The 20,245-nt window shown below is 44.5% G+C and overlaps 1 protein-coding gene across 5 annotated transcripts in view; it reads left to right on the top strand.

Annotated features, from left to right (window-relative positions):
* Window positions 1–20,245, top strand: part of CNKSR3 (CNKSR family member 3) — an 89,237-nt gene that overhangs the window by 28,655 nt on the left and 40,337 nt on the right. The window contains exon 1 of one of the 5 annotated variants that reach the window (XM_072966070.1): window positions 12,751–13,028. The exons of 3 other annotated variants lie outside the window; for them this stretch is intronic. The gene's annotated coding sequence lies outside the window, so the exon portion shown is untranslated. Of the gene's footprint in view, window positions 1–12,750; window positions 13,037–20,245 lie in introns of those variants that run through there. One more of the 5 variants, XM_072966071.1, reaches the window with a different exon arrangement.

Genomic DNA, 20,245 nt, shown 5'->3' with positions numbered 1-20,245 from the left:
AGCCTTCTTCCCAGCATCTACACCTGACCCGTTACAGGCTGGTGTGTCTGTTGCCTGTGTCCCGATGTTTGGATGGAAACCCCATGAGAGCAGGGACTTTGTTCTGAATGGATGGCCGTATCCCCAGTGCCTGGCATTGCGTCATGTTATCAAGTTTGGACTTTGTCCTCTGCATGATGGAAGACCATTATAGGGGCCAAATGGAGAGGGGTGGGTTACATGAGTATATCTGGGTGTTAGGAGGAGCAGTGTGAATGGCACGTGTAGCTGCTGACAGGTCTCTAGGAAGGGAGCTCCTTGGAGAATGCGGAGAGCAAAGAAGGGACCATCCGGCGATCCTGCCCCTCAGATGGGCCTCAGATGGGCCCAAACTTTGCTGACCTGGCTCATTATCAGGAACGAGTGTCAGTCTCATTCTCTGGCGGATGTTTTGAAACTTTACTGAAAATTACAGAAAAGCTCCGAGAATTCGTTCCCCCTACTCTACAAAGCTGCCCAGGCATTCATTCCAGCAGACATCAGGATGTCGTAAGGTGATTATCATTTTCTTCATTTCTTGATAGTTCAGTGATAGAAAGCTTTGAGAAATCTTGATGAATTATCTTTCTTTGGAATGCACTGAACGCTTCCATAGAAAACTGGGTTCTTTCTGTAAAAATAGGTTTTAGTAAGTTCAAGACAGCTGACCTCAGAGCTATTTGTGTCTTGCAGTTAGGTTGTCGGCAAAGTTATCAAAAAAGATAAGAAAGTGGACATTTTGCAGTTCTTCTGAGAGCACTGGTAGGACGTACCATCCCACGGACGGGGCTTGGTGAGGGATGAACGGCTCCCCATACGTAGCTTTTCCTGGCAACTGAGCTTCATCGCTTTAAAAGCTGGATATTTTTTAATTTTTCTCTTCAATTTTGGATGGAAATCTTTCTAAAATTATTGACTCTCCTGTGCTCCTGAACAGAGTGCATTCAACATTCCTTTCTTGGGAAAGAATTTTGCACAATTGCCGAAGCATGTGATTACTGTAATGATAACGTATTGATGCTTGTGGCTGCCTTCCAAGCGACCCCAGAAGGCCGGGGTTTCAAAGTCCCTGGTCTGGGTTTCTAGGTAGCGGATGCTTCTAGCACCATACGCATGTGTGCCTTCCTCATTTACTCAACTTGTCTCCTTGAAGGCCGGGAAACAAGTCAGCTTCCTTGCTTTTTGAAATGAGGCTCTGTCTCAAAAGGCCTGTGTAAGTCAAGTGAATGTATTTTACTGCAGAGGCTTTATCATATCTTTCATATTTGAAAGAAAGAGGACTCATTCTATATTTTTCACGTCTTGCTAACATTAAACAATCCATATCTGAAAAAACCCGATAATAATATCATCACGTCTACTGTCAGTACTACTGGGTTTGCAGAGTGGAAAAAAAAAACCCCTAATGGTCGGGTGGGTATAGCTTAGTGGTAGGGCATATGCTTAGCATGCACAAGGTCCTGGGTTCAATCCCCAGGACCTCCTCTAAAAATAAATAAATAAGTAAGCCTAATTACCTCACCCCTCCCCCCACCAAAAAAAAGTGAAGGAAAAAAGGCATTAAAAATAATAATAAATAAAATTATTCAAAAGAAATCTTCAAGCCTCTTATAGTGTTTGTCCAGAGGCCTCCTGGCTTCCCTTTGGGTCCAGGGTGTGCAGGGCGAGGTCACTGGAGGTGTTTCCATACTAAAGGCTGTTTGTCACCCTCTTTGACAGCAACGATTATTACCGGGCGTCTACCATGTTTATGTAAGGCACCAGGAACAACACGGAAAGTGCCTTCTTCCTAGAAATGTAAATCCTAGTTTGGAAGAGGAAATAGTGGAGGAGAAACAGCGACAGAACTTGGACTTTGTCAGAGGGTGCACACTTTGAGATGCGCCCGTGCCTGAATGAGAGTCCTCTGTCCAGAAGGTTGACCTCTGGCCGAGAGGACAGCTTCCAGGACAAGTGCGATGCAGCTGAGGGGGAGGAAGAGCCCCAGGGAAGGTGGAATCTGCAGCCGAATCAGCCCTGTCCATCAGGGTTGCACGTGGTGGCCAGATCAGCATAACTCGGTGAAAGCTTGGCTGTGCACGCCCTGTGGAGGGGGGCGGGGAGGAGGGTCAGGAAAACGGCGTGGAGTGGGTGGATTCTTGCTGGATCTTGATTCATGAGTGCAGTTGCCAAATCACAGGAGGGGAGGAAGATTGGCCCAGAGAACAGAGCCTAGGATGGGGGGGTCGGTGTGGGTGTGTGTGCAGAAGGGCCAGGTGTGTGTGACACCTCCGTTCTGCTCTCCTCCCACGAAGGCGGCTCCTCTCTCTGAGCCTCCCAGTGGGGAGACAGTGGGCTCTGGAGTTGGATGAACTGGTCTCAAGACCAGCTCTACCGCTTTCCATCTGTGTCATCGTCGGCACTTTTCTTAGTCCTTCTAACATCCATTTCCTCATAAAAGGAAGGGACATAGTAAGACTGATCTGTGGACGCTTCAGCAGAACAAATGAGACTTCCGCTGGACCAGGTACACACACAGTATGTGCTCAGGAACCGGTCATTTCCTTGGGCCAGCCCTTCCTCGGGACCCCGGGCTGGTCTCCCACTGCCTGCGGGCTCTGCCCACTTGCTGACTCACGTGTTGTAGGCACAGTCCACTCAGCAGGTGCTGGAGGAAAGGCGTTACCTCATCTTCTTCCTCCACGTCTCCTCTGCCTTTTCAGGTCTTTCCTGTTGGCCCTTCCCTGTTGCCAGTTTCTACCTGGTTAGGGTTTGAACTCTTAACGGTCACCCTAGCTCAAACCCTTAGTGTCATCTTTGATTCATTTTTGCCACTCATATGACATTTCTAGTCCGTCGTCGGATCCTGTCCATTTCTTTCTCCTGTGATGCCATCGCCTCCATCTGTGCTGGGCTCACTCCCATCACTTCACCAGCAGATTGCTCAAAAGCTGCTGGAGGGAGTGTCTGACTTTGGTCAGCCCCGTCCATCTGCACATTCTTCAAATACTTCTGGACTCCTCTTTACTTCCACAGTCCTTTGATTTGGCCATACCTTTTCCAGCGCAACTTGCTTTTCGTTTAGTTTGTAGAGTGATAATGGCTAACATTTATTTATGCTTATTGGGTGCCAGGTGTGTGTTAGGGCCTTTATTTGTATTAGACCATTTTCTTTTTCACAGCCCCCAACTGCTGCACAGTTCATCGGTGTGTGAACCCTGGTGCCCTGGCTCCAGCCCTATACTCTTTTTTTCCCCTTCTCCTCCTTTTTTTAAATCGAAGTATTTCAGTCAATTTACAATGTTGTGTTAATTTCTGGTGTACAGCATAGCTATTCAGTTATGCATATATTCCTTTACATATTCTTTTTCATTATAGGTTATTACAAGATACTGCACATAGTTCCCTGTGCTATACAGTAGATCCTTGTTGGTTATCCATTTTATATATAGTAGTGTGTATCTGCTAATCCCAAACTCCTAATTTAACCCTTCTCCCCATACCTTTCCCCTTTGGTAACCTGTGAGTCTATTTCAGTTTTGTAAATAAGTTCTTTAGTATCATTTTTTTTTTTTAGATTCCACATATGAGTGATATCATATGGTATTTTTCTTACTCTTTCTGGCTTACTTCACTTAGTATGATAATCTCTTGGTCCATCCATGTTGTTGTAAATGGCATTATTTCATTTTTTATGGCTGAGTAGTATTCCATTATATAGCTATACCACAGCTTCTTTATCCAGTCATCTGTCAATGAACATTTAGTTTGTTTCCATGTCTTGGCTATTGTAAATAGTGCTTCTGTGAATATTGGGGTGAAGGTATCTTTTCAAATTAAAGTTTCTTCTGGATATATACCCAAGAGTGGGATTGCTGAATCATATGGTTAGTCTATTTTTAATTTTAAAGGAATTTCCATACTGTTTTCCATAATGGCTGTACCAAACTACATTCCCACCAACAGTGTAGGAGCGGACCCTATACTCTTAAGACCTGGCTGTCTTCACTGCCTTCTCTCGATATCAGCTCCTAGAGAGCAGGAGTGACGTCATTCATCTCTGCTCATCACGCTCTGTGTCTTGTCTGGCATACAGTAGACGCCCACTGAATGCGTGCACTGCATACATCCTCATTCCTCCTCTGAGCCCTGGTGTGTGCTGTTCTCTGCCAGTATCAAGGCAGGAAGTAGAGGGAGGGGTCCATTCCCTGACAGGAACTCATACAACCTGGGTTCAGATCTCAGACACCCACTATCTTGCCTTGGTTGGGTGGCTTCTCTTAAGCCACAGTTTTAGTCTACACAGTGCAGATAATAGTAATGCCACCTCACAGAGTGTATAGAAAGAATCAGTGGAGTCATGTGTGTTAGATGCTGCGCTGGCATGTGGACAAGGGTCAGTAAACATTAGCTCTTAGAAGTAGTTGTATTATAATGCCCTTGCCTGCCCCTTTCAGCTCATTTTTGTCTGTTCTTTTAAGCCTTTTTCAACTCACGTCTTCTATCTGGCACTGGTGTGACTTCAAGGACCAGACACTTGCTTCTGTTTGATCATTTATGAGCTGTGTGGCTTTGAGCAAGTTACTAAGTTTTACAAGTCTCAGTTGTATCATGGTGACAAGGTTTTGTGTGTGTGTGTGTGTATTAAAGGAGTATGTGACACATGGTAAGCACTCAGTAGGTTTTAGTTTTCTTGTTTGTTTCCTCCTCCACTGACCAGCAGACCCTCCATAAAGGCTCACTGATGGACTCAACTGTTAATTTAGTGTTTGGAAGTTACCTGGAAGAGATGGAGGCTTCTATTGTAGGGAAAGGACTGGTTTCTGGTCAAGTAGCAGGAAACTCTAGGAAGTTGAAAAACTCTTGCCCTGTGCCCTTTTGTCTTTTGGAAATGTGCTCTTGGTGGTGGTTGTAAATATGGCCAAGCCGGATACTGTATGGCAGAATTTTGAACTCATTTATTCAACAAATAGTTCTTGAATAGCTACACTGGGCCAAGAACTGCCCCAGCTGTTGAGGGTATGTTGATGGGCAAAACCAACTTGGTTCTTGTCTTCACGGAGCCTGTCCTGTTGGGGAGAGACACACCAGTCATTCAAAGATTGAATTATAAAGCCAGGTGTGTTATGAAGGGAAAGCAAAGGTGCTGTGAGGTACAGGCTAGGGGGCTTTCGTATTGAGAGCCAGGGAGATATTTCCACTGGATGGGATGTTTGAGCTGAGATCTGAGCTGAATAGGTGTGCCCAAGGAAAGCGGCAGGGGAAGACCTTCAATTTTTTTTTTAAACTCAAGTACAGTCAGTTACAATGTGTCAACGTCTGGTGTACAGCACAATGTCCCAGTCGTGCATATACATACGTATTTTCGTTCTCATATTCTTTTCCGTAAGACTTTTAAATTTAATACTCACCCTTCTTCTCTCGATGGAAGATGCTGTTTAGTACTCTATTAAGCCTGGATGATGACAGATGATAATTAGTTTTCAAACCTGGAGGTGCCTAAATATGCTGTCCCTGGCTGTTTTTATCTGACTTGTGCATAAATAGTGCATGTGTCAGGCTGGGAGAGGGAGGCTGAATGCACTTGATCCCAGCCAGGCATTGTGTTTCTATTATACTTGGGGCCAACGCTGTCAGTCAAGTTCATCCAGGCACTTTGTCACATTACGGGTCGTGTTGTCTGGGCTTGTCTGCCCAAGGGCAGGTGCTCTTTATTTTAATTTGTATTACGTATATTTGCTCTGAAAGTTGTTTCTGTTGAAACTTGGAGAGCCAGGTGCTGGCAGCTAGAGTAAGGGCCGACTTACTGGAAATTTGAATGAATTTTGTTAACACCAAGAAGGGACACCCCTCAGCCCAGTGTAATGGGCTGTGAAAATATGACAGCTGTTAGGGACTAGTCTGTTACACCTCTGGGTATAACCATCACGATGGAACCCGGTTTCCGACCTTCTCTTTCAGGAAAGGCATTTTCTGAAATGTTCCAGCAGAGTCTTCCAAACTGAGGAGCCCATGATAATACTAGAGATACATTTAGACTGTCTGACTAGGTCAAGGGAAGACTGTGTTTGCAGCTAGCCTTTCTTCAACACCTGTCTCTTCCAGTTTCCCTTTTAACAAGAAGAAGCAGACCTGGCCCTAGGAGATTCACATCCAGCTAACTGCTTCGTTTTCATGATATTTATGTTTATTATACGTTCACAAGTGATACTAATTTATAGCTGTGATTTACAGACTTTTTCAAAAATAATGTCAAAAATGAATTGATTTTTTTAAAAATTAAGTATCTCAGTAGAAATGGCATTCAGATTTGATAGAATCTTTGGGGTGGTTCTTGAATGAAGTTTGGGAACCCTGCCCTGATGCAATCTGGATTTTTTTCCCTGCCATCTGGCATTTGTAGTCTATTTCTAAGGACCTATTAAAAACTTGTATGTTAATATCTGATAACACAATAAAATATTTCATCACACCCACTAGTATGGCTCTAGTAAAAAATATGGGTAATAATAAGTGTTGGTGAAGATACGGAGAACCTGGAGCCCTCATAAATTGCCAGTAAGAATGAAAAATAATGCAGTTCCTTCGGGAAACAGTTTGGCAGTTCCTCAAAAAGTTAAAATGTAGAATTACTATGATTCAGTAGTTCCACTCCTCAGTGTACACTCAAGAGATCTGAAAACATATGTTCACGTGAACACCTGTACACAAAGGTTCATGACATCATTATTCATAATGACCAAAAAGTTGAGAACAGCTCATATGTCCATCAACAGATGAATAGAATAAAATACATAATATATTCATACACTGGCATATTATTCAGCCAAAAAAGGAATGATGTATTGATTCTTGCTGCAACATGGATAACCCTTGAAAACATTATGCTAAGCAAAATAAACCAGACACAAAAGGTTGCATATTATAGGGTTCCATTTATAGGAACTATTCAAAACAGGCATATCTATAAAGATAGAATGTAATTAGTGATTGTGGAGGTGGGGGTTGGCTGGAGGGGGAATGGAGAGTGACTGCCAGTGGGTGGAGGGTTTCCTTTTTGGTTGATGGAGATGTTCTCAAATTAGATGGTGGTCACACAGTCTTCTGAATATACTAAAAATCACTGAATTGTACACTTTAAAAATTAAGAATTAAGATGTAATTCACATACTGTAAAGTTTATAGTACGTGAATTGTATCTTAATAAAAAAACATTGGGCAACATAAAGTGTGTGGCTGGTCATAGAAGGCTTTGTGTGGAGGTGTTGTCTTCTGCTGCCAGTGGAATGGGACTCCTGTCATTGCCCCTCTGTTACTAGGATTATACTTTTCCCAGTGGTGCCCGTGTGACCTTGGAGCCAGAATCCTGACATAGACCCACATGGTAGGTTGTAACCTGCTGTGCAAAGCCTAGCAGTCCATTTCTCTCTTCACAGCAGTACTCAGACTGTGGGTTATTCATATACATACCCGTTTACTCTACGTATGTCTATATATCATATGGAATAGGGGAGATGAGAAGCTGGGTGGTAGAGCAGGGACTCGAACCCAGTCCTTGTGCTATACTTTCTGCTGTAATATGTAAACAACTCGTCGTGCACCTGCAAGGTGGCAGGCCAAGGTGAGAGTTCCAAACTGGGGTTGAAGATGAGAAAGCTCATTCTCGCTAGATTAACTCACACTTATTTAAGGAGATAGTCTCATGATCTTTTTCATTGATGCCAGTATAAATATTGATTCAAGGTACCTTAATACCAGTAATCGAATACCTCATAATTTACAAAACACCCTGAAACACAAAACTTCATGTTATCTTAGTTTAAAACTAAGGAAACTGAAGTTAAAAGTTAAATGACCAGCGAAGTAAGAAGTCAGCTGGACTTTAGGCCATGTCTAACTCCATGTCTGCAGTATTTGTGTTCGCGCTTCATGTCCTCTCGTTGTTTTGTCTGGCGTGTGTGGATTCATTCGTTCTTTACTCATTCCACAGTTCCTCACTGAACGCCTCCTAGGAGCAAGAATCTATTCTTGGAGCAGGAGCTATGCAGGCTATAGGCTAGACAAGGACCTTAATTCTTTTTTTCTTTTCGCTGATGTATAGTCAGTTACAATGTGTCAGTGTCCAGGGTACAGCATAATGTCCCAGTCATGCATGTATATATATATGTATTTGTTTTCATGAAAGGTTATTACAAGATATTGAATATAGTCCCCTGTGCCATAAAGAAATTTTTAAAATCTTTTTTTAGATATGGTGGTTATCATTTGCAAATCTCAAACTCCCAAATTTATTGCTTCCCACCCCTTTTCCCTTGATAACCATAGATTGTTTACTATGTCTGCAAGTCTGTTCTGTTTTGTAGATAAGTTCATTAGTGTCCTCTTTTTTCTTTTTTTTAGATTCCATATATAAGAAATATCATATGGTAGTCTTCTCTCTCTGACTTACTTCACTTAGAGTGATAATCTCTAGGTCCATCCATGTTGCTGTAAATGGCATCATTTTATTCTTTTTTATGGCGGAGTAGTATTCTATTGTATAAATATACCACAACTTCTTTATCCAGTCATCTGTCGATGGACATTTAGGTTGCTTCCATGTCTTGGCTGTTGTAAATAGTGCTGCTATGAACACTGGGGTGCATGTATCTTTTAGAATTAGAGTTCTCTCCAGATATATGCTCAGGAGTGGGATTGCTGGATCATATGGTAAGTCTGTTTTTAGTTTTTGGAGGAATCTCCAGGAATCCTAACTCTTATGGTGCAGATGGTTTACAGGGAGGAGCCTGATGGGAGTCCATCAGCCTCTTAAAGCAAGGTCATTTCAAAGAGTGATAACTTAAGAAAATAAAAAGATGTGTATGACAGAAGTGCCTGGGACGCACAGATGGACTTTTTTAGATTGGGTGGTCAGGAAGCACCTCTCTGAAAGGCGACATTTGAGTTGAGACTGGAGGGACCTGAGGAAGTCAGCTGGGCAAAGATCTGGCAGAAGTTTTCTCTAGGAAGGTGAGCATCTGGTTTAGTGCACACCCTCAGTGTTTCCTGTGCTCCTTAAAGGCATCAGATTCTGAGACCTGAGTTTGAACTGCTGTTCTGGTCTCCTGCATATGCATCTGTCATTTTCTACTTTTTGGCAGTGTGGGTGTATATGTGTGTCTGTGTGTATATCTACAAATATATAGATATATATACACACATGCTACATTGTATATATAGTAAATAAATAATAAACAACTTGAAAATAAATTTCACATTAAATACCTCTTTTTCAATAGAAAATATCATTCTAAACGTGTGATGTACCTGGCGGGCATCAGGCTTTTGCGAAATCGCTTTGAGTGATTACCTCTCAGGAATGTGACCTGTGGTTTTTTGCTTGGGTGACTGAACAGTTGTCATGATGACCATGAGAGGAAGATGGCATCTCCAGTTGTCGGCCTTCCTCAGGACCACCTGTTGGCCATATATTTCATGAGGACCCCTAAAGGCGTTTGCAAACCCTGAACGCACTAGCATTGCAGGGCAGCGTCTGGTTGATGCTAAATAAATACATCGAAGTTGGCTCAGAGGGAATGAACTCTTTGTTCTGGGGAGAACGTCATTCTGTTAGAACTCCCATGCAGAAGACTTTTGTTTGTTGATAGGGCCATGTCTCTCCCAAAGTGGAAACAGGCCAGTGAAGGGATAGAGGTGATTTGAGTCAAATACTGTGAGTCTCGGGGCAGTGGGGGCGGTGGTGGTGGTGGCTGGGTGGCTGCAGTGGCATTTGGGGAGGACGAGGTAGGAGGTTCTGTGAAAAAGGTTTCAGGAGCTGTGATTTCCCTGAAGGACCAGTCTTGGTGATGATTGTCACTGTCCTTTGGGGTTCTCTGGGGAAACAGAGTAGCCGTCTCATCTGTGTTTCCTCTTCCTCAAAACTTCCCCTCCCTCCTAGCTTGGCAGCACCTGCCTCCTGCATCCCTATCCTTCTTACTCTCTCTGTAGTCATTTCTCTTTTTGTTGATTTTTATTGCAGTGTAGTTGATTTACAATGTTAGTTTCAGGTGTACAGCAAAGCAATTCACTTCCACATCTACATACATATATATATTTTCTTTTCAGATTCTTTTCCATTAAATGTTATTACAAGACATTGAACATAGTTCCCTGTGCTGTATGGTAGGTCCTTGTTACTTATCTATTTTACATATAGTAGTGTGTGTCTGTGTGGTTACCTTCTGCAGAGCAGCACTGGCACATTTTCTTCCCCTTGTAAAAAAACAGAAGTGGAGGAGAACAGCTCAGGGCCTCTTTCATTCCCATCCTTCCTCTCGCTCTCCTCAAAGGGGAGAGTTCCTGCCAGGAGTTCTCCATTCTTTCCCCGAGGGCAGAGCCTGGGTCCCAGACTCTGCTAGACTGAAGCCTCCAGTTTTATGGTGTTTCCCAGTTTTGCAGCATCCCTGCGCGGGCTTCTGGAGGGTAGGTGCCACTTTTGTTTTGGTTTGTGTGGTAGGTGCAAGTCAGTACCTGAGCCCAGTGACCTGGGCTGTTCTATGCTTAGAGAGCATACCACACACAGGTTTTTCAATTTTCTTTTCTTTTTTCTTTTTTTTTCTTTTCTGTAGCTCTCAGGGTCTGACAGCTCCTCTTCATTTTCTCTCTCTTCTTCTTTTTTTTTTTTTTTGTAGGATTTTCTCTCTCTGCCTGTCTTTCTCTGGGATGCTAATGGCACGCAGAAAACTTGAAGCATACCATCTAATGTTCCCTATTTTTATTTGATTCCAAAAGGAGATAGCTTGCCTTTTTCTGAACTTAAGTTTTTGAAAAATTACTTTGGGAAATATAGGTAGGTAGAGAGTTTGTATTCTGCCAATATTGAATCCTTGAAAGGCAGTTGGTTTTATTGGTGGATCACTCTTTTTATGGTCACCACTGGCCTAAAAGGCCAGTTTCTAGAGCCACATTCAAAAGTGAAAGGGGGAGGGTATAGCTCAGTGGTAGAGCGCACCATGAGGTCCTGAGTTCAATCCCCTGTATCTCCATTTAAAGAAAAAAGTGCAAGAGCTGGTAAAAAAGTCAGTTCAGATTTCCTAGGGAAAAATAGAGTCCGTCTCATCTGTATTTTAGAGTGTTGCTAAGAAACTTGGGACACCAACTCAAGATGTTATCGACAACCAGTCTGTAGGAGTTGGTGTTCGAAGTTTCTTAATTTTCTTATCTGACCCATCTGGGTGAGAGAGCCATTTATTTTTACGTTGCCATTAAAGTTTCTGATGGCGATCATAGACAGAAAACTAGGTCAGCTTAAATGACTTGGATAATTTCCTGTTCTATAATATGTACTTCCCTTAGATCGGTTAAAGGGAAGTCTGTGAACGTTCTGCATTGTAGGGTGGAGAGTGGTATGCGGCGGTGAGGACAGAGACCCTGGTGCCAGCCCTCTTGGTGTGGGCCCTGGCTCTGTGTGGCCTTGGGCAAGTCACCTCCCCTCTCTGTGCCTCAGCTCTTTATCTCCGAAGTGGGACACTTACAGTACACGTCTGGGGGGACATTGGAAGGATTAAAGGGTTTATAAGTATTAAGTTTTGGAAGGGTGCTTGCCGTGTAGTGACATTTAACTGTTTGCTATTATTGTTTGTGTAATTTTACATATTTATTTTTCCCAATTCTAGTTTATTCTTCTTAATTTTATGTCACAGAAAGCTTAATATCTTCTTAGCCATAGTATTTTTTTTAAATTTCTTTTTGTGGGGAAAGCATGTAATTAGGTTTATTTATTTGATGGCGGTCCTGGGGATTGATCCCGGGGCCTTGTGCATGCTAAGCAAGCGCTCTACCAACTGAGCTGTACCCTCCCCCCTTAGCCATAGTATTGGGTGAGATAAGTCAGTCCTATTTTATTTTGCATTAAAGACTTGAGAATTCATTTGAAGCCATTGATTTTGCAGATCTTGAGACTGAAACTCTTCTGTTTATTCACCAAACCCTCTTGGAGTGTTTTCATCTGCATGTTCTCCGGTACCAGGATGCCGCGCTTCAGAGGGTGCTGGGGGCTCGGGCTGTGTGCACTTTCTTTAGTGTACTTTTAAGATCCACCATGCGTACTGTATGCCTGTGTGCATGTTTCCGTGTATAGATTTTTTTTTTCTTTTGAGTAGTTCAGAAAGCTCTGGAGACGTTGTCTGGTCCCTCCGTGGGAGGAAGATACTGCTGGTCCTGCTTTGTGAGGAGGGGGTGGTTCCAGGGAGGCCGGTGGCATCGCATTCTGAGCCAGTCCTGGCTGAGCCAGCACAGGATCAGTTTTTCAATCATGGACGGTACAAAAACAACGAGTATAATCTGCAAAATTCTGCCCTCATTCTGGGCCTATGTGTTCTTACAATGTACTCACCTCGAAAGTACTATTTTCTCCGCATGTCAGTTACTGTATACAGATAGTGCCAACTAGCTGCCCTGTTGATGGGAGCTGGGTTTGACACGCGAGCCGTTGCCCTTTCTGTTTCCAGGGGGTGGGTGGATGATGGTGGTATCTTACTCATCTGAGGATGGGGAGAAGAAGGTGGTGACCTAAGATTACAGAATCGTAGAAACGTCATGCTGGTGGGCCACAGGTCAGCTTTCCAGCACCTGCCTTTGCACGCTGGGGAACAGGGGACACCGTCTGCTCCAGGTCACATAGCCCTGAGAATGAGAGTCACAGGCCCACGTGCTCTTCCCTCTGCGCAACATACAGGTGACCTTTTTACAAGAAGAGAGGACCTATGAGATTAATGTCACCCAGTAGCACTAGACACGGGCATTTTGTATTTCCCCAGGGTGCAGTAAATACAGGATTTTTCTGGAGACGGAGGAGAACACTTCACTTTAGTCACTCAGGAAACCAGAGGGGACATTCTATGAAGTCACAATTATGGCAAACTTGTGGGAATTTTGTATTGAAGAACCTAGAAGATTTGTCCCCGCCACACCATAAGCTGGGAACTTCTCTTTCGGTTTTTTTCCATCAGCAAAACCCACAGCTCTGGTCTTGAGGGGTTAATGAGAGACAGGTGAGGAGGTGAGAGCTCGACTGGGTCCCTGAGGAAGACCGACAGGTCGGGGGGTCGTTCACCCTCAGCAGGTCACACCTCTCTGAGTTGTGGTCTTCGACCTCAACCAGGGTGTATTTTTTTTTTCTCTTGCATCCCACCAATATTTGAGTGCCTCCTTTGTGCTGGGCAGCACACAGGCATAACGGTGAGTCATCAGCCCATGTGTAGCCCTGGCCTCGTGTTTCAGAGACAGAGAGAGGCAAATGCAGGCTAACGAGCAAATAAATACGCACAGATACGCTCAGTCTTATGAAAAAGCAAACAGGATGCACAGGGAGAATAGGGATGATGAGGCTCCTTTACGCACTGGGCTCAGTGGGGGCCTCCCTGCGATGTGATATTTGAGCGGAGGCTGAGGGGCGAGGAGGCACGAACATTCCAGGTAGAAGGAACATCACGGGGGCAGGTCTCGGGGTCGCGAGAAGCTTGAGGTCTGGAGGGACTAGATCTCACCAGTGTCCAGCACGCTGGGCTGAGGGAGAACATGGCAGGAGATGGAGGCGGAGAGGCGGGCAGGAGCCGGGCAGACCAGACTGGGCTTTGCAGGCTGTGGATTTTATCCCAAGTGCACTGGGAACCAGCAGGGCTTGGACCAAGGGAGTAACATTTAAACTGTGTGTTGAGAAGGTTTTAATGAGCCTTGAAAACATTAATCTACATGAAAGAAGCCAATCACCAAAGACCATATATTGTATGCCTCGATTTATGTGGCGTCCAGAATTCATTCCGTGAAATAGCGAGGCCAACCCAGAGAGGCAGAAAGTACATCAGTGCTGGCCCAGGGCTGGGGGTGGGCGGGGGGAGTGGGGAGGGACAGCTTTATGGGCACAGAGGTTTTTTTGGGGGGAAGGAGTGTTGAAAATATTGTAAAATTGGTTGTGGTTATGGTTGCACTCCTTTGAATACACCAGAGCTCACTGAATTGTACACGTGCACTCGATAGAGGTGAAGTGTATGGTATGTACATTTTATTTCAGTAAAGCTGTTATTACGAAAATAAAAAAGATGCATGCTGCCTGACAAACCTGCTCCATCGTCCCAGGCAGCTGTCCCCAGTTTAGCAGCTGTTCGGACCTTTCTCCCCTTCCTTGTCTGTGAGCATCCCGCCCTGACCCCTCTGCTCCCTCACCAAGTCAAAGGCATCAGCTGCTGATAATGTCAGATTCTTGCCCTCAGACTCCACATCTCCTCATCCCACCCAGGCTTCTGTGCTGTCCTTTTAAAATGCTCAGAAATGGTTTTAAATCCTGACTCTGCATCTTACTAGTTGTGTGATGTTAGGCCAGTCACTTTAACAGCTCCTTGAACCCCAGTTTTATTTTTTTAAAATTAAAATTTAAATTTGTATTTCACAAACACTTAAATAGCATTTACTATGACCCTATCATTAATATTTGTAGATGCTTTAAGAATATTAACAAATATTTACAAACTTTTGACATGTTTACTCATCCAGATAACCCCATGAGGTAGGTACTCTTCTCCATTTTGTAAGGGAGAAAAACTGAGGCACAGAGAAGTTAAGTTATTTGTACAAGGTCACACAGCTAGGAGGTAGTGGAACTGAATCTAGGCAGTGTGGCTCCAGAAGCCCCGCCCCCAAAGCATTCTCCTGGCCTGTAAAATGTAAAGCCCCTTCCCGGCTTTGTTGATGATCTTTTGATCTTCAATTATTGTATCTTATACCATTTCTGCAGTGTTCAGCAGGGAGCCTGAAGCAGTCTGTAAGTTGATGTATTTCTTTAAGTCACTTTCTGTCCGTTTCTTCACTGACCACCTCAGATCCTGCGAGGATTTGGGTGCCCTGTTGACGTCTGGGCTCTGCCTCACCTCTGCTTTTTTATTGGCACGATGTCCTGAAGAAGGCACTCTTTGCACTTGGGAATCCTCATCAGTGAAGTGGAGGCACTGTGACCTGGCAGCATCCTCCCCAGGCCCACTGCAGGGATCAGTGAGACATCATCATACGGGCAGCTGCTCTGTAAACCATGCAGCCCCCTGTTGACGCAGGTACTTAATTTCTTATGCAGCCTGGCTGTTTGGACTGTGCACTTTGAAAGGATGCTGGCAGTGTTGGTAGAGGGTTGGCTAAGCGGCAGTTTTTCCACGGCAATCCTGATGGACCCAGGCGGAATGGAGGTGATTGATGTGCTGCATGTTCACCTCCTCAAGGTGGAACTTCCCCCAGACAGTACTGATACTCAAGCAATGGGTGCAGCTGAAGCTTCCAGGTTTGCTGCCATGGTCCGCAGCCTGGTCCACAGCCTGGGTTGGTTGTCTGCAGTTCTAGGAACTTAAACGTGCCGTGTGTACGGGGAACTAGTTAATTCTTCCTTTGTTTCAGGGTATGCGTGCCAGTGACAATAGTTGTAGCCAATGTTTGGTTTTTAGACCAAATCTAATTTATTGTTTTGGAAAAAGAAGCTGTGCTGTGCTGCGGGTGGAGGGTGGAGAGCCCAGTTTACTGGGTGAAGGACATTCTTTTCTTTCACATGCTGCCCCCCTCCTCCGCTTGGGTCCAAGTGTTCCAGAAGTGGTTACAATGGTTTGGTTACTGAATTACAACAACCAGCCCTGGAAAGTACACATTTCTTTTACCAGAGTATTATGGCATATGTGCATTTTCACAATTTTATTTTTGATTTTGATTTTTATGTTTTTAGAATCTGAAAACTTGGTTTGCAGTTTTTAATGACAAATGCAACATGTACATATATGGACATCTGCGTGTGCACATGTGCCCCCCTCCAAACCTCAGACATCTAAGGCAAAGTTGAATTTCTTTCCTGCCCTCAGTGTTATTTTTCAAGTCCATCATTCTTTTGGGGGGGTGGGGGTGGGGGCAAGGGAAGAGGAGCTCAACACTGAACATTCAGGGCTATCATTATAGTCTCTTTTTTCTAGGGGAGTGGGGAAAGGTAATTAGGTTTATTTATTTACTGTTTTTTTGTTTCTTTTTTAAACAGAGGTACTGGGAATTGAACCCAGGGCCTCATGCGTGCTGAGCACATGCTCTGCCACTCAGCTCTATCTTCCCCCTGTCGGGATAGTCTGAATTCTGATCATCACTTTAGACCATCAGTTCTTTGGTTGATCCTGATTTGCATGTCAATTCTTTTTCAGTGATTTAGATCCTCATAAACCTCTGCCCCCAGCGATGATTTTAGGCAGCACTGACTCCGGTCCTGTCCCCTGTCCCCACTGTGGGCACGTCTCCCCTTTGTGGCTGGGCTTGGGATGCCGAGGGCTGGGGGGATGGTGGGCTGGGTCCCTTTCACAGTGTCAGAAGTTGTGCAGTCTAGGGGGCTTGGGGCCGGGCGGGTTGCCAGACCTACAAGTTGCAAGCCAGAGGTTCCTGGTTAAAACCTTCAGCTGGGATGCATTCCTTAGTAGTCAGGAACCTCAGATGAGGGCAGTCCATCTGCTGTTGTTTTCTGGATAACTTGAATCCTTGAACTCCTATTTACACTTCCTTAAATTATCCTGGCCTGGGCCTTTGGCTATTTCCAAGTTTTGTTTCAGTAATAAATCCTCTCCTTATGTAGTGAAACCCAAAGAGTGGCTGTTTCTTGGTTACATCTTCTGATGTCTTCAGGGTGACCTCGGTCTTAGAAGACATTTGTTACCAGCAAGAAAGTTGCGTTTGCTTCAGAAACAAAACTCTGACCACCCTCTGCCCTCTCTGTTGTGGCTTCTCGTAAGAAATGGAAACCATGGTTTTGTTGCTACATTCTTCTGTAGCTCTTCCACGGTATATGGACTGGTTTTTCCCAAATGTTTAAAAGCACACATTTTTATTTTGGCTTCAGCATTTCTGTTCTTACAGCTTGGTACCCAAAATGGCCAGCAGCACATCCTTCCTCCTCAAAATCAGTTGCTTCATTGGATAAACATAGTGAAGAGGCTCTGTTGGTTCCTAATTGGGTTTCCAGGGTTCTCGTGTGGCTGGATCTTTGGATGTCTTTGGATTTGAGGCAGCTTCTGCTTTGAAGGCAGTGGCAGCCCCAGCGATGGCGTTACACGCTCATGGCTCTAATCAGGGCAGAAAACCTGCCCAGAGTTTTCCTCAAGACCAAGTTCATTCATTTGCTAATCGTTTTTGGCTCTAAGGATGTTTGGGATTTAAGTTTCTGGGCAGTTGGTTTCCTTCTTCATACTCTGCATCTTTGCGGGGAGAGATTTATGCTGACCTAAATCGCAAGTGGAGAAGCACAGACGTTTAGATCTGAAACGAACCGAGAGCTCTTCTGATCTGGTTTTCAGACGTGGCGTCTCGTTGTGGTCCCCTTTCCTCAGGTTACACTTAACCGGAAGCCTGGCCAGATGGCTGAGAAAATCAGAGCTGCGAGCAGGGAGTGTGTGGGTGTCAGTTTTAATCGAAGCCTCGTAGTTCACACCAGGGGCCCAGGAACCGGATATAAGTGGTTGAGCCAGTGTTGCGCATGGTAGGACTTGGACGAAAGCCAGGATAAGAAATCAGGTTCCCTTCGTTAGAAAGCGGGTCATTGGTTGCCAGGGGCTCTGGAGAAAGAGCTAACACGCAAGTGGGGCACAGGGGAGCCGTCTGGGGTGGTAGAAATGTTTACATCATGATCGTGGTGTGGTTAAATGACTGTGTGTATTTGTCGAAACTCATCAAGTTGTACACGGCAAATTGGTGAACTTTATTCTGTACAAAGTGGATTAAAAAGTTGGAAGCGGTCTCCTGAAACGTGTTCAGCATGTTTTGGCGGAGGGAGGAAGATGACCTTCTCTCTGCTTTTAAATTCAATGTAATGATATTAAATGATTCTTTCAAAAGTATAAAAACAAAAGAAAACAATCAGATTTACTTAATTCCCAGTCTAGTCTGTGCCTCCAGCTGGCAGATTTATCATCACTCTGTACTCTTTGCTGCTGGTAGTCATACCAAGGGTTGCACACCTTTTCTGTAGACTGCCAGATAGTAAATATTTCAGGCCTTGCGGGCATTTGGTCTCTGTCTCAACACTCAATTCTGTTATTGTATCTCGAAAGCAGCCAGAGACAATATGTAAACAAAAGAGCATGGCTGAGTTCCCTTTATGGGAACCTAACCTACAAAGCCCGTGAGCTGTGTTTGCCAGCCTGTGAGTTGCACCTTTGTTCCTTTTGAGAAACCCAGCAAAGCGGGTGTTTTCTGCATCCTCACCAGGGGGATGAATGTTGTAGGAAAGCGAGACCGTAGAGGAGTCAGGAGACGACAGGCCCTAAAGGGCTTGGAATGCCCCGCGAAGCTCACGGATTTGGATGACGGTAGAAACCTGGGCAGCTGTGACAGCAAGGCAGGATGGAGGGGGCCTCGTGGAGGGACACAGCATTAAAATGGGGAGAACTCGAAGACCTGGAGACGTAAAGTCCTGGGGGTGAAGGATCTGGAAAAGGAGGGCACAGCTCCCACTTTCTGGTTTGGGCAGCTCTGTAAGCCTTGGAGTCATTGACCAAAGTAAGGAAAAGGGGAGAGAAAGGGAGGCTAGATGAGAGAGAGGAGGGGTTCCGGTCTGAATTGTGCTAGGTCTTAGATTAGAGAGCAGAGCTGGGGAAGCATCACGGTCTAGCTGTGTAGCCTTCAAATGTTGATTGTGCTTTTCTGTAAGTAAATAATTTGTGGCTGTTCACCGACAACATGTAGACATTTATCTATCAGTTCTATGCAGTCTACTGGACTGGCATGCACATTATACAACTGTAATATAAGAAATGGGCATTTCCAAAGGATAAGAAATTTAAAAAAAATCATAAGGCATATTTGTTTAATGTGTGATTCTTCATTAATGGTAGATGTGACACCATACTTTCTGGTTGTTCTCTTAGATCTGGTCATCGTCTGATTAGAAACATCAGTTGACCATTTTTGATGGTTAGCTTGTGCTTGTCTTATCCTCAGTTCATTTTGCTTTTTCTGGGCCCCTTGTCGTCTTGAGATTTGTGGGGGCAGACTGGATACTGAGCCGAAGAAAGGAGGTCATGGCTGCAGTGTCTTCCCTCAGCGCGGATGCAGGATATTCTGACAGGGGAGAAAGAGGAGGGCTTGTGAGTAAGTTGGGTCCTTCCACATCCAGAAGTGGGAACTGTGCGTCCATCAGGGGCCTCAGCAGGTGCAAAGGTGGTGGCACGTGCTGGATGTGCCCTTTTGTTTCAGGCTGCCCCATGGGTCTCCCCTCCTTCCTCCATCCTAGAGACACTGGTTGTAGTTTTGACTCATTACGAAAGGCTGAGGAGTGGATGGGTATAGCTCCGTGGTGGAGCGCATGTTTAGCATGCATGAGATTTTGGGTTCAATCTCCAGTTCCTCCTTTAAAACAAACAAACAAGCCAACCAACCAACCAACCAAACTAATTAAAAAGGAAAGGCCAGCCAGACCAGGCAAAAAGAATTCCTCAACCCTTTGAAGTTATAGAGCTAAAGTCAGTACACCCTATGTTTCAAACGTGATGTTATTGCCTAGATTCAGATGGCTATACTTAAACCAGTTTCATCAGCTGGCTTTAAAATTAAGATACACAGACGTCAATGAAACAGGGTGACAAAAGAGTCATTCCAAAAGGATAGAGTTGGGTGGCTCACTTCAGAAAAGGGTACTTGGAGGTCCGAACAGTACACCACCCTTTTGAATTTTGGGAGGCGTTATAATATATTGGATCAGGAGTGTCAGTAAGTTGAGAAGGCTGGAGAGCTTTGATGTCAGATCTTTGCCATTTAATAGTTTTAAAAGTGTTGGGGACTCTGGGAATATTGTAATTAGGTGTAAATATTGCACTCAACTCTTGTTCCCTTCCCTTTGGTTCAGATCATCAAGAACTGACCTCTTCCTAAGTCCTCATCTCCGTCGTAGTGGAGGTCCATCCCCAGTGCAGTGCCTTGTATGGGGTAGTCACTCCGTACGCTGTTGAATTAAATTGAATTCGTGTGATCTGTGATGGAATCTCCTAGTCGAAGAACACAGTCTACCAAATCCTGTTCGCATCATCTGTCACTGGGGGCCCTCAGAAGTCCTGGATGAGATATGAATCTATAAGCTTTAGCTAGACCCATTTCTGTATCAGTACATTTCCTTAAAAACAGGGCAAAGCAAAACAAAACTCTCTCGTTAAACATGCTTTAGTGATCAAAAGTCCCTGATGGGAAGAGCTGTAGAACAACTTTGGGCTCACTG

This window comes from Vicugna pacos, chromosome 8, assembly GCF_048564905.1.
Source record: "Vicugna pacos chromosome 8, VicPac4, whole genome shotgun sequence".
Taxonomy (NCBI): domain Eukaryota; kingdom Metazoa; phylum Chordata; class Mammalia; order Artiodactyla; family Camelidae; genus Vicugna; species Vicugna pacos.
Note: the sequence above shows the minus strand (reverse complement) of the source record. Positions and strands in the feature narration are given on the sequence as shown.